The sequence below is a fragment of the Gobio gobio genome (assembly GCF_949357685.1).
Source record: "Gobio gobio genome assembly, chromosome: 21".
Taxonomy (NCBI): domain Eukaryota; kingdom Metazoa; phylum Chordata; class Actinopteri; order Cypriniformes; family Gobionidae; genus Gobio; species Gobio gobio.
The window spans coordinates 34,069,246-34,085,998 of NC_137117.1; the positions used below are offsets into that span (position 1 = coordinate 34,069,246).

Genomic DNA, 16,753 nt, shown 5'->3' on the forward strand with positions numbered 1-16,753 from the left:
TGTAAACATGTTTTAATCTGCTGTGAAGTTGGGCATTTTAACATGGGGCTCAATGAGATTCTGCTCCCTTCTGGAGCCTGTCCCTAGCGGCCAGTCGATGAATTGCAGTAAAAATCACTTCCGTATTGGCTTCAAGAGAAACTGCGGGAGGTTGTCGCTTGGTTTTAACGTTTATTTCAGTGCTGAATTATTTTCTGCTGTAATCGACAACATGCCACAATGCTGTCGATAGAGCTTAAGTTGTATTGAACCCGAAACGTTCATTTGAGGGGATGCACTGTTCTTGCACCACTGAGTGGCACTGATCCGGCCAACAGGACCATCAAATGCTCTGTTATCCCAGCAGGGAAACAGAGATTGCCTGCTTCGATTGACAGCTTCTCTCCAGTATTTTTCTCCCTTTTTGGACCTTTATCATAACTCACTGCTCAACAATACCTGGTCACTTTCCACTTTCATCATTTGGAAGAGCAGCATGAACATGAGGAATCCACTGATATAAATTACAGAAAATTAGAAATGAGCTGATTATTATGATAAAAGATAACCAATTAAGGGCCTATTAACATTCTATACTATATTCTAAACAAATGAAAAATGATTTCAAATGGAAATTGATTGTTTCGAGTGAATTTCAGAATAACAACATTATAATGTAGAGTACGAACAATGGATATTTATTTTGACATTTACTAAAAGCAGTGTTTTTTATTATTATTTATAGTATTACTATTTTAAATGAGCTTTTAGTTTAAGTTTTAGTAATTTCATTACGTGCTTTTGTCATTTGTATTCGTTTTTTATATTTATACTTTTTATTTTCAATTTGAATTACTGTCATTTTTATGGAAGCTTGTTTCCGCCACATAATAAAACATTTTAAAATATAATTGTGGCTTTTTTTTCTCAGAATTGTGAGATATAAACACACAACTGCAAGATATAAATGCGCAACTGTTATAAAGTCAGTTAAAATATTTGTATTTGAAAGATTATCTAAATGCAGAAATGGGGCTAATAGACAATTAGATATCTAATATTGGTTGGTATAAAAAAAAATGCCTGCCAATAACCAAAATGGTACCAATATATTGTGCATCCCTATTGAATATTGCTGCTAAACTTCTTGTTTTATGTTCAACTGAAGAAAGGAAATCAAATGGGTTTGGAATAACATGGGAGTGAGTAAATGATGACAGAAGTTTCATTGTCTGTTGGATCTTTTGTATGTTTTTTTCTCATTTCACGATTAGTCAAAAATGACTGAAAGACTGTTGTTCACTTTTCTTCTTTTTAAACTATGAACTATTTTGAATTTGGGTGTTAGCACACATATGGAGGTGTGGAATCATCCTCATGTAGGAAGTCACAAGAAATAGAGAGAATTAAAGACAAAAACAAAAAGAGATGTATATGTTGTCGCCTGCCTCCCTGCCTGACTCGGGGTGTTATCATGGAGTCTGTTTCACACGTTGTGTTTGCGCTTGCTTTCAAGGCTGCTAGCTGCTCTCACCTCGTGCATTATGCATGTAGCCGGACGCTGTTAGACAGGAAACGTGGCAGTAAATGTGATTCAATGAGTTTGTGTGATTCAGTGAGTTCGCCACAGGCACATTTCTTTTTGTCGAGATTCCTCATGGGTGCCGCTTTCCTTTCAGGTATACGAGTCCATTTTTGGTGTTAATGGACAGGAAAGTGGACACTGGCCAAAGATCGGTATTTTAGAGCTGTTAAGTAATATTTCACAGATCTTATTTGCCATGTAAGTGGATAAAAAGTGATGTTGGAGCTCTGGGGTTGATTCGCCCTCCACAAATCAAATAGCTCTATAAGACACGTTGGGTGCATAAGGATATTTGAATGGCTGTCTGGGGACTGTTGTATAAAATATGGCTGTAATGCAACCCACAATAGGATGGCTGAAAAGGGATGTGTGTTTGTGTGTATGTGTGTGTGTGTGTATGTGTGAGAGAGAGATGTTTTATTCTCATTAGTCTATTGGGTAGCAGATGGTCTGACATTTGTCTGTTACTTGCAAATCAGCACAGATGTTCAACACACAATTAGCTCCAACAATAAAACTCAAAAATACATTGGCTACATAATAATTACAGAATTTCAGCACCAGTATAATGTGTGTCATAATCAAAGATCTGAATCTTTTTGATTATATTGTGTGGGGACTTTTGGCGCATGTGAATACATTTTGTTTTGTATAATTTGTATCATAATGTGAAATTGAACAATACCTCAAATTATGCGGCTGGTTGAGTAAGTGTGCTTTTACTTTTCTAAATGATTGGGCTCATGGATTTTCGCCAGGCAACCAATAAAACAGGTTAAAAAAAATCCTGCAATTAATGTTTAGGGTTCATTTACATGACATCATTGATGTACTAAAAGGTTTTTCCTTTGCGCCTTTTTGCCTAAAGACAACAATGTTGTCAAAATGAATCCCGTTCACACGGATCCCCGAAAAATTATTACAAATGCTATATTATTCATGCCAGGCCAGTTGTTGGCGCCCAGAATATTGCAGATAAGAGGAGCATGAACTGTTTTTATACAAGGACCAGTAAAAAAAACATTTTAAACACCCTAGCAACCACCTAGCAACATGCTAAAACCATTAGCAAATGCATAGCCGTGCCCTGGCGACACTCATTTTTGGTGTAACATCTTAATATACATACACTCTAAAAAATGCTGGGTTAAAAACAACCCAAGTTGGGTTGAAAATGGACTAACCCAGCAATTGTTTTAACCCAGTGAATGGGTCATTTTAACCCAGCGGTTGGGTTAAATGTTTGCTTAAAACAACCCAATCGCCGGGTTAAAACAACCCAATTACTGGGTTAGTCCATTTTCAACCCAACTTGGGTTGAACTATGTTTAGGCCAATAACTGATAAATAGTATAGTAAAATTCTGTATAGTAATATAAAACACATCATATGATCCTTCAGAAACAATTTCATATTATTGCTAATGTTGAAAAAGTCGATGTTGTTTTTGTGTAAACAATGATTTAAAGAGATTAAAAAGATAAAAAAAATTTAACGAAACTGCTTTTATTTGAAATAGAAATCTTTTGTAACTTTATGAATATTTGTACTGTCACTTTTGATCAATTCAATGCATAATTGCTGAATAAAAGTATTAATTTCTCTAAAAACACAATTTAAAATATAGTTTTTATTGATAGTAAAATGATATGCTATTTTATCACAATAAATAAAAAAACAGCTGATTTAAATGCCACAGATGAATTCAGAAGTCAAAATGTATTCACTGTGAATTTTCTAAAGATTATATTTAACAGTGTTATTAAATTATTATTTTTTATTTCATTATTGTTTTTAAATATTCATTTTAATTGCGTGAATTTTAAATTACTGCAAAGGTGAATTTTTAAAAAAAATATCCAATATCGGTGCTGATAGATGAAAATATCTAATATCGACTGATAATTTATGTTACTGATACTGCCAATGGATGTCTTTGTGACGTGATCTATGTGTGGGCAGCACACTGTATAAAGAAACTGAATGTTCATATTAGGCGTGAAAGTGAAAAAAATTTTACTTCACCTGCTATATATTATTTATGGAGATTTTTGTTATAGGTATACCATATATTACGTTTTCCGTGGGAGAGAGGAGACAAAAAATAGAAGGAGAGAGTAGGAAGAGAGCGAAAGCGACAGAATAAAAGAAAGCCTGTCACCTCATCATATGCAGAGTTCACTAAGACCTACTTCTGCACATAAAGATGCTTCCTCTCTCCCTGTCCTGTCATCATTAAAACTCTGTCTTACAGAAGGACTGGAGAGGTGACGATGTGTGCGTGTGGCTTCACAGCTTCTCCTGGATGTGTGGATTAACTGACCACTGCGACATCACTTCCTAGTTTGCGTGCGTATGCTTGTCTTTGTGTGACTTTGCCTGCCTCTTTCTGAGCGTGTGCGTGTCCTTGCCTTTCCTCCGCGTGTCCTGTTTGATTTATCCTCAGCGGAGGGGCTTTGATGACTCCCTTCTGATCTATTTGGTTGAAAAATAAGAGAAATTGCGCCATTGCTCTCTATACTCGAGTGAAAGAGCGGGGAAATGGGACACTGGGGGGAACCGCGCACATGAACGCACACACACCGTTCAGGGCCGAGCATGTGTGCTTTACTGCTGTTGTTGAAACTCATTTACTAATGTGTGTTTCATCCTTTATGCATCGGTGGAATGTGTGTATCCGCAATATGTAAATGCATATGATGTGATTCCAGACTCTTGTGTATAGAAATGGAGGACGGATACAGAATGTGATCATTTAGTCTGAAGACCTCCTGTAACTTTCCAAGTATTAGTTAGCGTTCTGTCATCTGACACCAGCAGTGGTGGTTTTACCTCACCTTGGGCCCTAGGTGAGATCAGGCGGCTCAGAAACCTCAATGATGATCTCAAAGAAATGTTTATTTAATGAGAGTAGTGGTCTGGATGTTGTTAGCACCACGCTGTGTTGTTTGAGCTACAGCAGTGGTCACCAACCTTTTCAAGCCAAAGATCCCTGACCTCAGCCTTGATGAAAGGCAAGATCTACTTATAGATTTTTCATGGCCGATTCAGAGTTTTTTTTTTATGTATTTCGAGAACATCTGTCGTTTTTTTTCTTTTTCTTTGCTTAAGCAAATTATTTTGTTGTTTATTTGCTCTATAAGAGCCCAAACTAGCCTTAAGAAAATAAGCCATTTGATATGTGAGACAACCACTGCATTTTAATCACTACCCAAACAAAGGTACACACATGTAGCATGAGCAGTGTTTTTTTATTTAAATTAGATTGCATAATTTCAAGACTTTATTCAGCTTTAGCTTTGTGAAATTGATACATAAGACACACCTGCAAAAAAACAAATAAGATGGACTGAATAAAAATGCTAATTCACTTTTTGACAGTAGATGGTGCTTATGGAAAAGAAGCGTTTCTTTGGGTACCGCTGTAAAATGTCATCAAAACTATTCTGGAGACGGTTTCGTTCAGAGATACATTCATTTACCCCTCCCCTCCCCTCCCCTCCCCTCCCCTCCCCCCTCCCCTCCCCTCCCCTCCCCTCCCCTCCCCTCCCCTCCCCTCCCCTCCCCTCCCCAATTCAATATTTATATTTTTCTTCCTATATTCCTATATTTCAAGCATCCCGAACAGTTATCTTGCTGGGCCTATTTATACGATTTCATTTACACTTGGTCACATAAATGTGGTGTCTTCAATTCCCACGTTATATGCATTTTTAATGGAGTTCACGTCACCGAAATCAACAAATATGAGCTGCAACAGCTAATTTCAAATCAAGGACTGCAATAGGAGAGAGAGAGTGGCATAAGCACTGATCATTTAGTTACTTTACTTTTAATGATAATGAGCGTCTGCAACTTTTACTTTCCTTGGCAGTTTGCTGAAGAGATATTCCGCTGCAGTAGCGCTGTCATAACTATAGCATCGGTCGATTTGTTGCTGTGTGAATTGTGGTTGCAGAGAATACATTTTGGGAGCATAAGGAGCGATTTCGTGCCTTGATAATGTGTTTGTCCGGCTTTACACAGACAGGCCGGATAGCTGGCCTGAATGGTTGTAACGTTAGTCAAGTGAAAGCAAAACTCACGTATCTGATATTTCACAGGGGTTTATTATCAGCGTCGTCGATCCCACACGCACACGGGGCAGTTTGCAAAACACGTCACTAACAACAGCGTTACTGAACAGAAAATAAACAGTGAGAGCAACAGAAATATAACACGCATACATTCGACGTTCACAGCACGCGCTCCGTCCACGGCACGGCCTGCCTTCTGCATTAAAGGAGCGGTACATAATTCTACTTGTTACATGTTGTTAATTATTTTTCGGTTATTTATCGGGAGCTACCGGGACAGTGATAAAGATCGACCAGTCGATCGCGATCGACGGGTTGGCGACCACTGAGCTACAGGAACACAATATGCATATGCCAGGATGCCAGTTATGAATTAACAAAAGGTTCACAGTTGAATCCATTATATCTTTCTACATTATTTGACATGGTCTACTATCTACTAACAGGTTCAGTAGAATATAATTAATTGGCTAATGTAGTGCATATATTTAGCGAAAGAGTTGATTTCTCTAGTGAACTCACAGCTGTGGACACTGAATGACTTCTGAGGTAAATGTGATGCTGCGTGACATTGTTTACAAGCTGTTTTATTGAGCGGTTGAAACACTGATTGAGCGATTAGACCACATACGATACGTTTATGTAAGTTGTAATGTATCCTCAACATAACTTAAGAGATATTAATTCATGTTTATTCTTTAGGAAGAGATAATCGCATTCATAGATGATCGTGCCACGCAGCCGCTTGAACTGACACGCCTATAGTGATCAGTCGTCACATTAAAGAGCATCAAAGCGGCATTTATTGTTTGAATTTCGTGATAAAATGGACTGAATACTTCATATGTCCGAGTGGGAACTAGGATTGAAGTGTGTTCCGCGCTTAAAACAAGCCAACTGTTAAAGATTGCGCTCGGAACCGTTCTGTACACACGCGCACCGAACCGAAAGCCCTGTACCGAAACGGTTCGGCACGAATACGTGTACCGTTAAGGCTGAATGTCAGAATGGGAAAGAAAGGTGATTTAAGCAATTTTGAGCGTGGCATGGTTGTTGGTGCCAGACGGGCCGGTCTGAGTATTTCACAATCTGCTCAGTTACTGGGATTTGATTTTCACGCACAACCATTTCTAGGGTTTACAAAGAATGGTGTGAAAAGGGAAAAACATCCAGTATGCGGCAGTCCTGTGGGAGAAAATGCCTTGTTGATGCTAGAGGTCAGAGGAGAATGGGACGACTGATTCAAGCTGATAGAAGAGCAACTTTGACTGAAATAACCACTCGTTACAACCGAGGTATGCAGCAAAGCATTTGTGAAGCCACAACATGCACAACCTTGAGGCGGATGGGCTACAACAGCAGAAGACCCCACCGGGTACTACTCATCTCCACTACAAATAGGAAAAAGAGGCTACAATTTGCACAAGCTCACCAAAATTGGACAGTTGAAGACTGGAAAAATGTTGCCTGGTCTGATGAGTCTCGAATTTCTGTTGAGACATTCAGATGGTAGAGTCAGAATTTGGCGTAAACAGAATGAGAACATGAATCCATCATGCCTTGTTACCACTGTGCAGGCTGGTGGTGGTGGTGTAATGGTGTGGGGGATGTTTTCTTGGCACACTTTAGGCCCCTTAGTGCCAATTGGGCATCGTTTAAATGCCACGGCCTACCTGAGCATTGTTTCTGACCATGTCCATCCCTTTATGACCACCATGTACCCATCCTCTGATGGCTACTTCCAGCAGGATAATGCACCATGTCACAAAGCTTGAATCATTTCAAATTGGTTTCTTGAACATGACAATGAGTTCACTGTACTAAAATGGCCCCCCCAGTCACCAGATCTCAACCCAATAGAGCATCTTTGGGATGTGGTGGAACGGGAGCTTCGTGCCCTGGATGTGCATCCCACAAATCTCCATCAACTGCAAGATGCTATCCTATCAATATGGGCCAACATTTCTGAAGAATGCTTTCAGCACCTTGTGGAATCAATGCCACGTAGAATGAAGGCAGTTCTGAAGGCGAAAGGGGGTCAAACACAGTATTAGTATGGTGTTCCTAATAATCCTTTAGGTGAGAGTATATTATTAACAGATTTTTTACATATAAAAGTCAGTAAAAAATATTCTTTAAAAAAGTCTCAAACTTGTTCATGAGTTAGCAATATGAAGCAGATTCAATCAGTCAGTCAGTCATTCAGAAATTGCGAATCATGTCCATTTGAAATGTTCAAATCATGTCATTTTTTAATTTGGAACCATTACTTGTAATTAAAAAAACATATTCACAAGAGTTTGTTTGTTTGTTTATTCACGAGAGTATGCTAGTATGCTGCTGAAAGTTGACACCGCTTTCACAGACAGGCTCAAATTCACAGACAGACTTACCCAGTGTTCTGGGAAAATGAAGGAGAAATATTGATGACTCATCCTGCACTATAAAGCTTTTTGTCCTATTAGATTCCCTCTATAATGAGAATGCACTGCTCTATAATAGAGACCCTTATGCGGCAGAGAAACAAGCGTGCTCCATCTTTAGAATTCTGTGATTGAACTTCTGTTTTTGCGGTAGCTCTGTTTATTTCTATGGCATCACTTTCAAAGAGTAATTAGCTGGCGACGTGGATTTACTTCCACGAAAAGTTAGCAAAAGTTATCATGAGCACAAAAGATATTGCTGGTTATTGTTTAGCATTGTAAGATCCAGTTGTAACGGAATCTATTCTAAGAGATGCTTGGCAGTTAGACTGAAACCATAATCAACACAGTTTTTGTCGCTCTTCAATAATAAATATTCAAAAATATTCTTTCGAAATTCTTTCATATTAATTCTGGATGCTTATGCAGATGCTAACTTTTGTGTTTTCATTTCTCCTCAGTGTCAGTGAATGGTTTGTGCATTTCCACTGCTGTCTGGAGAAGAAATCATCTCATCTTTGTTAGGTAAGCAATCAAAAGCTCTTCTCCAGTGAGTTTGTGGTCTCTCCATCTCTGCACAGCTTTCATCCTGTCCGTCAAACTCCAACAAAGTTTCGAAACAGGAACGATCAAACAGACACTCACACACTTAGAGTATTTCGAACCACACAGATACTCTTCTGTCTAGTACAGAGTCTCTAATGACTTGTAAGGCAGCTGTGGGGCATCTGAGGTCTGCTTTTCTTGCTCATCGATGACCCTTGTTGTGTCTTCAGGCTGTTGCCTGGAAACTAGGGCCATAGAGGTGGCCTTGGCCGTGAGGGAAATGAAATGGCCAGTGCTAATGGCTATCAGGAGACCAGCTTCCAAGTCTCCAGGGCCCAACCTGACTGAGTGTAAACAACTTTCTCATAAACATGAAAAAACAAAGCTCTTAGTCTTTTGCAGAGTCCAGACCGTGGTAATCATAGCGATGAGCTGGAGTGGTTGTATTGGGTGAAATGGATTTGGTTTATTTAGTATGTACTGAAGTACTTCACTGCAGTATTAAAGGGGACCTATTATGCAAATTTCACTTGTACATGGTATTTGAACATAAATGTGTGTTGGCAGTGTGTGTACACAACCACCCTAATGCTAAAAATCCACCCACTCCTCTTTTTTTAATTCCCATAAATCATAAGCATCGTCTCAGGACTTTTTCTTTTGTGAGCTATGTTTTTTATTTTTAACCCGAAAATGCTCATTACTCATTAACGCAACTTTTTACTTCTTAAAAATAAAACTAACGACATAGCTCTGGTCTCTGTGAATACATTCAGAGACAATGTTAACTTTAGCCACATTAGCTGTACAGTGTACTAACGAACACATTCAGAAAGCCGATTTGCAAACATTCACAAAACATAAAGTGCGATACTTACATGTTCTGGATATGAAGTATAATCATGAACAGTTAGAATTCCCATCTTTGGCTGTGTGAGGTTCTCCAGTTCTGTTGTTGCCATAGTGAACTAAGCACCCAAGCTGGAAAGGGGGCGGGGAGCAGGAGCTGATTTGCATTTAAAGACACACACACAAAAACGGCATGTTTTTGCTCCCACCCAAATAGGGGCTTTTGAAACATCCTATAATAAATGATTCCTGGGGTATTTTAGGAAGTTAAACTTCACAGATTCTGGGGAAACCTGAGATTTATATTACATCTTGTAAAAATGGGCAAAATAGGCACTCTATAGGGCTTTTCACCCTTGAAATAGTTAACCCTGGGTTATTCTAAACCCCGGGTAAACGGAATCCTGGATTATCTTTATTTAAGTATCACACTGCTCATACTATACCCGGGGTTAACAGATAATCATGGGTATTCATAAGCTGCCGTTTCACACTGCACATTCTTAAACCCCGGGTTAAAGTCATTATTTGCGGTGTCAGTGTTACTGACTGTACAAGTGCAGCATAGGCTCTAGCATTGTGTGTCCTCATATTACACATTGCTGACTCTAATATCAAGTTTTTTACTATAAAGGTAAGAATGAAACGGTCTCTTCTTCACTCCAATTGTTGCATTTTCCATCGCTGTTTGACATTTTTCTTATCATTCGAAGAAGCGACTGTTTATATACATCGCTTGGTGTTTCCGTGACTGCCCAAAGTGTGTGATTATAAGGCACGCGATTGGTTGTCGGTTGCTAAGCATCTAGTTGTAACGTTCTAACACTGCATCGTTTCACACTGTACAGGTTTATTGATTATCTTATTACATATGTATGTATGTGTATATACAGTATATATATACATACTGTATATCTTTTTCTGTATCACTGTCGAAGAGTAATAATTAGCTGGTGAAGTGGATTGTGGATTTACTTATTGTAACGAAAGTGATCATGAGCATTGAGAAGTTTGAAGCGAATGCCACAACAAATGTCAGTAAACCAGGAAGATTCATTCATAAATCTGTACGATCTTTATGCATATTTACCTTTACGCTGCGGAAACACAGCTGGAAGACAGAACACAACGAGTGCAGCACTGAAAAGGGCGGGACAACATACGGTCTATAAAAAAGTAGAAAAAGTGATTAATGCTAATAACTAAAGCGTATTGGCTGTTTAAAAACAACAACAACAACAACAACAAAGGATGAGCCCTCCAGTATGTCCTGCCCAAATTCCTTCTTTTAAAAAAGGTGCTGAGAATCCAGTGATGGCAGTTGAAAAGTGATTAAGAGATTTACAGAATGAATTACTAATCTGTTTTTTCTCACTTTCTCTCCTGTTACTGTATTTACCTATCTCACTCACTTTGTTTTACACATGCACACACATCTGAGTCAAATGGCTGTGAGAATCTCTCACCAAAGTTGTCCTCAGAGTGAAGAACCATCTTTATTTTAAAACCACATTTATAAGCATTGCGTAGGTTGGTGACCTGATGTCTTGTAAAGTAGGCTGTTGTAGGAGGCCTGCGAATTGCTTTGGGCGCACATCACACACTGAATTCGACAGAAAACATGTAAAATAATTCTCTAATGACCATTTTATAATTTTTGGCCATTACTAATTGAAATAATCAGTTCAGTAACACAGAAATCACTTTTTTGTTTTCAGTTTGAAATCACAATGCACTTGTCTGAACTGCATGGCAACCCTTGCGCAGTGTGTAATTTCAGCACAGCTAATATAGCTTGACATCTTCCCTATAAGATCAGCACAGATGTGGGCTTGTGTACATGGTTGCCTAAACCCTAATTACCATAATTACATGTATGAGGCACAGTTGCGGTTCAGTTGTACAACAACTAGTATAAATGGATGGGAAAATATAGGCTATTTGTTTTAATTCTCTCTTTTAAGATGCTGGCGTTTCTTGAACGGATGGCAGCACAAATCTTCGCCTCTAGTATTAGACCAAAGCCATTATTCAGCCATTAGTCTAAATGAGATAACCTCTGCTCTTTGTTTCTCCTCTGTAAACCTTTGCTGAAAAATGGAGGGGTCTTTTTGACAAGGCTATGTTTTATGTCCAATCAGATTGGTTTGAAGGAAGCTGTTCAAAATGGCAGTTTTCCTAAAAGGCAAACCATCTGTTCATTCAGATCTTAGCGTAATCATCATCTTTTTTTTATCTTATTCTGAAGCAGAAGGGAGATAGAAGAGAGGGAGTGTTTAACCAAAAAAGAAGAAATCATTCCATTCATTTGCTCATAACCAGCCCCCCCTTTTGCCTCATTAAACGTCAGACCATCTGTTAATATTGATTCTTTATTAAAACAATACATCCCCTACAGTTAATTGAGCGTTAATAATCGGAATAATCCAATGTGTTGGGCTTTGTGGTTTAATTCATAAAATCGCATGGCACACTGCACTCTGTGTTCTCACATACAATAATCCTCATCGGATCTCTGCGGCCGTTATATAAATTTCATAATCTCTTTCATAGTTTATGAAAGCCAGCGGGAGGTCGGCCGGATGCCTCGTGGGCTGTTCTGAGACACAGGTTATGAAAATCCGAAAGGCAGGAGGTTTTACAAAGAAGAGAAAACGGACATCTGCAAATGAATTCAGTGCACATATTGCTTTGGAGTTGCGTTGGTCCGGTTTTAGTGGAAATAATTTATTCTGCAATCTCCTAGGGAGTCTCCACATTCCTTTTCAGTTTAAAAAGCCTTTCATAATGATAGGGTAATAGGTTTTTTATTGTTGTGCCTTTTGAGCATATCTGGATTTTTGACAAGTGTCCGTCCTCCAAGGTGGTGGCGAAGGAAAGAAACTGAGGAGGAAGAAAGAGAAAAACAAGGGAAGTCGTAGGAAGTCACTAGAATGACAGGAAGAACTTGGACCGTGTGGCACACCCTGGTAAAGACATCCATCAGAAGATTTAACGCTGTGCTGTTTTCATTCCTGTCATTGTTTTATTTTACATAATGTATCAAAAGTCATGTTTGGCCCTGTAAGAGAAGTGACCTTCCCTCAAAACCACAGGGACATGGAAACAATAGCCCTTTTTTATTTCATGGACAATCTTGTTTAGTGGGGAACAAACCTACGTGTTCAGGCAAAGATCTAGATAAAGTAGCTTGTTCTCTTACCCCATTTCACCTCAGAGAGGTTTTTTTTTTTACATAATTGTGACCCTGTCTGTGAAAACCCAGCTAAAGTCATTTTTTTTGTCATTTGCTGTTTTATACATAAAATCATCCTACATAATGTAAAGAACATTCTGTGAAAATATAACCTTGATATCTTTAATATTGTCTGAGTAAGATCATGTCAAAAGTTAGCTGAATTTCGGCCTCAGAAAATCATGATTTTGAGAAATTCCAATTTTAAAATCAAGCTTATTTTTGAAATTGTAAAACATTTGAACCATTATTAATCTGATAATGTGCCATATACCACATTAAAGCTAAGATTCTCCCATTTTCAGTGATATAGGACACATTTATGGGAAAATTCTTAGTTTTGTAAAACAAGTCTATTTATTATGATGTGCATGTCCAAAAAGCGTGAAACATTGAAACAAATGGGGGCACCACAAGAGCTTGATTTACCAAGTCAGTTCACTCTAATGATTTGTAGGCTATAACTTTATTAGTAAAATGAAATCTCAGTAGAAAATGTCATTAATAGGCCTATATCCATTAATACATAAAACATCCATAGAAAATCTCACTGTGTAACATTTGGAGTAAATTCAGGACTAGGCCTAATGCCCTAACAAGTTAACAGGTCAGTCTCAAACTTTGTGCAGATAGTTAGTCATAACTGTGAATTTTCACTTGTCTCACAATTCGATTAGATTATGATTCATTAGGATTTTTTCATGGCTCATTGTGCTTAACAACTCTTTTAGCCTACATAAAGCACGTCCTGCACTTTATGTTCTCATTCATGCATGTTCTATTCGTATAGGTTTACAAACCGAAACCAAAACATCAGACGCAAGAGCTTTGCTTCCGAAGGACACACGCAACTTTTTTATATTAATATATAATACGGGTTCTTTATTTAGCCTACAAAAAACAGTAGGCCTATATTAATCATTATTAATTAAACTATCAGCTGTTCTGTTCCTTGCGCTTCGCTTGCCGCGGCCGCCCTGTCAGAGAGCGAATTCATAAACCCAGCGCATCAGCATCCAAAAAACAAACTATTTAGACACTTAGCAGCCATTAAATGTCTTTAAAATAATATGGATGTATAGGCAGAAGGTGGAGTTAGGAAACAAATAAACTGTTCCTGAAATGTCGGTGATGGCACAAAGAAATCCACACAGAAATCGGAACCCGGCTTAAGTCGCCGTTTTCTTGCCTTTCCCGACACTGATCTGATCCTTGGTCGTGCGGATTGATATTATGGTCTGTTTGCACTTTGTAATTGTAAAAAATAAGTTTCTGAACCAAATGATATAAGAATCAGCAGTTGTTTCTGCGTCGAAAGTAAACATTAAATCAATATTTAAGAAGCCCACGTCCGGTATTTTTTGGTGCAAAATAATAAAATGTAGCGTCAATAAAATCATTAATTTCAGTATTTATAATATTATAAATGAAAAATTGAGTACTGCATCTCAAAGCCCTTGGTATAATCTATAATTTACAGCAATAAACACAAATTGCATGTTTTGGTCATTTTTATGGCTATGACTACTTTGACGCTCTATATCTCATCATTAGATTATGCGACTTTAGCCGGGGTTTCACAGACGGTGTCACAATTGTCACTTAACCCTTTGACGCATTTGACACTTAAACCCTTTGAATCACACCAATGTGACATTCAGTGCATCATGTGATCAACTGCTAAATTCAAATCTGCTTTCCCCACTTTGACTGGCGTAGACTACAGAAGTATCCCAGCGTCGGACACAAGTGGATGGTTTATTTTAATTGCATCCCTGATCGCGTAAAACATTTTGTTTTGTCGGAGAGGCACAGTGTAATTTCGCAGATGAAGTATTGGATCTAACAGCAGCTAGGCCTACATGACAAACAAAAAAGTAAATCATTTCATAATGCTTTGTCTGTAAATGATGGTTTTATATGAATAATGTTTTCAAAACACTTACTCGCATGCAATAGCAAGTGGCCGTGAAAGTGGCCGATTACTGACAAGCCTTAAAGGACCGGCCCTTAAAAACGGATCATTTCAACATAATAAGTGAACCTTAAGGAACATATTAAAATTAAAAAACCCATGTCATGACCTTTGAAATAACTAAATAAAGTTACTTACACATATTTAAATTTCGGAAAATATAAGATATTTCATATGGTAAGGATTCATAAGATTGTTAATATTTTGAATAAAATTAAAACATTTAATTAAACTGTCATACAGGAACCCTATTGAAATGACTGGATATCTCGCAGGGGAAAATTCACCAAGCTATTGAAATTGTGACCACACCTTTAATTGCAACTTTATATCTTAAGTACGACTTTAACTCTTCCCACGCCATCGACAGAATTGTCCAGCTTTCCGTGTTTTTACTGTTATGTGGTCAGGGGTGTATTTTCTGAAAGAGTACTGAATCTCTGAATCAAAACATAGGCAAAAAAGGAGCAGAAACACCCAATAAAAGCATTTCTTGTGCATGTTTTAATGCGATTTTCTCAGCTTTTTGTTCAAAATGTTTTGTATAAAACTTACACATTGAAACCCACATTGAAGTGTTGATAGAAAAAAGAATGCATGGTGCTAGAATAAAACATTTCAACACAAAAAAAAGATTTTTGTTGCTGTTGTTGTTTAAAAGGAGAGGCTCTGTTCTTTCTTTTGATATATTGCATGTTCAGATGTTCATAGAACATTCTGGATATTCTGGGGACCATGAAAGTTTTGTGAAAATTATCAAAAATGTTGGCAGTGGCTTACAACAATAAAAAAAAAAGACGTTGGTGGGTAAAGAGTTAAATATCACAATATGACTTTATATCTCATTGTTGAGTCATAAATCTCATAATTTTTCACACAATGTACATTTTTGTACACCCGATTTACAGAAGATTCACTAGTGCTAAAATGAAATGCTCTTTTTGACTAAATTTCTCTTTTCAAAAGTGTCGCTTGATCTCTGATGTTTTAGTCTAACTTTACCTGTTGACAGGAATAGCCTGATTCCACCATTTCGATCAATCGTTTCTCCACCATCCCTGCTGATAAAATATAGACAGAAAGCGAGAGCAAGAGTCATTGATTTTGTCACCTAACTCATTCTCAATGATTTGTCAGTGGGAGACACTAAGCTTTGTCAATAAAAGGCCACACACTGTTCCAGAAATGCCACCGTGGCGACATTCTAGATGATTACCGTGAATCTGTCCCTGCAGAAATGCATTATGGATCAGCCACGTGAGGCTTAATCCTTCTCATGTCTCTCCAGTGTTTGGCAGTTAGTTTAACTACACTTCTCTGTAGTGAGGTGGTCGTGTTGCTGTTCTTGAAGCTGTGTAGCGTTTCAATTAAGCATTTTTTTCTGAATCAGTACAAGGTCAATCTTATCAAACACAACTTTATATTTTCTCTGACAATATTTCAGAATAAGAGTTAATTTTTTTTGTTATCAATTCATTCATTTGAATCTGATGTTTTCAAAAAATCAGTCGCTGGTTATGGTGGGGAAAATGTAGGCACAATATGGGCTTGAGATATGGGACCTACATTGGTTTGTCTATTGGTTCCATGTCATCCCTATCTGATTCAGCCCCACTATGGGCTGATTACCTACATTGGTTTGTCCATTGGTTTCATGTCAGCCCAATCTGAAATAACCCCAGTTTGATCCCTACATGGGTTTGTCCATTGGTTCCATGTTAGCCCTATCTAAATTGGGCCCACTATGAGCCCTACATGGGTTTGTCTATGGGTTCCATGTTAGCCCTATCTGAATTAGCCCCAGTATGGACCCTTCATTCGTTTGTCCATTGGTTCCATGTTAGCCCTATCTGAATTAGCCCCACTATGAGCCCTACATTGGTTTGTCCATAGGTTCCATGTTGACCCTATCTGAAAAAGCATGCACCCTCGTCTCTCTCACGTGCCAGTCAGACCAATCGTGGCAATGCATCACATATGCTTAACCTTTTATGTAGCCACGCAACAATAATTTCAGCATGCGTTCACTGTATACACCGGGACGTGATATTGTGACGCGATTTTTCGAACGGATGCTTCACCTAA

General features: G+C 38.1%; 1 protein-coding gene across 3 annotated transcripts in view; it reads left to right on the forward strand.

Annotated features, from left to right (window-relative positions):
- The window catches only part of sulf2b (sulfatase 2b), a 189,180-nt gene that overhangs the window by 58,586 nt on the left and 113,841 nt on the right, over positions 1-16,753 (forward strand). For all 3 annotated transcript variants that reach the window (XM_079803668.1, XM_079803664.1, XM_079803661.1), the window contains exon 3: positions 8,525-8,588. The gene's annotated coding sequence lies outside the window, so the exon portion shown is untranslated. The remainder of the gene's footprint in view (positions 1-8,524; positions 8,589-16,753) is intronic.